Genomic DNA, 612 nt, shown 5'->3' with positions numbered 1-612 from the left:
TACGTGCAGGTATGAGAGAGCTGGGTGACTCAGCAAAAAGGTGCAATTTTGTAGAAAAAAGGTGGGTTTCTAAAGAAAATTCCAATGCATTCCTAATGCATTATTTATTCCCAGGTTTTTGGGAATAACTTTGGGAAAAATTGGAATTTTGACACCAAACGTCATAGCACCTCTTGCAGGATCAAGACGCACGTTTTGATGTATATATTACCGGGGTTTTCTCAAAGCTGCGGGACGAGTTACGCACCGAAATTTGGCGGAAGAATAAAAAACCCGAAAGAGCTGAGCACCCGGGGCACTAATAATTTAATACTGAGGAAGTTTGAAGAACTAATTGATAATGTTAATGATCATGTCTGGACTCACCGAGCCTTTCTGCAGTTCCTCACAGCTGGGATCAGTCTCCATCGTCCCTCCTCTGATGTGTTGTAGTTCTTCAGGTCAAACTCATCCAGAACCTCCTCTGACATCTGCAGCATGTAGGCCAGAGCTGAGCAGTGGATCACAGAGAGTTTCTTCCTTGATCTGTTCTCTGACTTCAGGAACTCTTGGATCTCCTGATGAACTGAGTGATCCTTCATCTCCGTCAGACAGTGGAAGATGTTGATGCTT

General features: G+C 43.8%; 1 protein-coding gene and 1 long non-coding RNA gene across 12 annotated transcripts in view; one reads left to right on the top strand and one right to left on the bottom strand.

Annotated features, from left to right (window-relative positions):
- Positions 1-612, bottom strand: part of LOC111647379 (protein NLRC3-like) — a 99,936-nt gene that overhangs the window by 79,302 nt on the left and 20,022 nt on the right. The gene's annotated exons all lie outside the window — the stretch shown is intronic.
- Positions 1-612, top strand: part of LOC147817213 (uncharacterized) — a 64,454-nt gene that overhangs the window by 63,696 nt on the left and 146 nt on the right. The gene's annotated exons all lie outside the window — the stretch shown is intronic.

This window comes from Seriola lalandi, unplaced genomic scaffold, assembly GCF_002814215.2.
Source record: "Seriola lalandi dorsalis isolate HSWRI2012SDOR001 ecotype SW California unplaced genomic scaffold, Sedor1 jcf7180002054987, whole genome shotgun sequence".
Classification (NCBI taxonomy): domain Eukaryota; kingdom Metazoa; phylum Chordata; class Actinopteri; order Carangiformes; family Carangidae; genus Seriola; species Seriola lalandi.
Note: the sequence above shows the minus strand (reverse complement) of the source record. Positions and strands in the feature narration are given on the sequence as shown.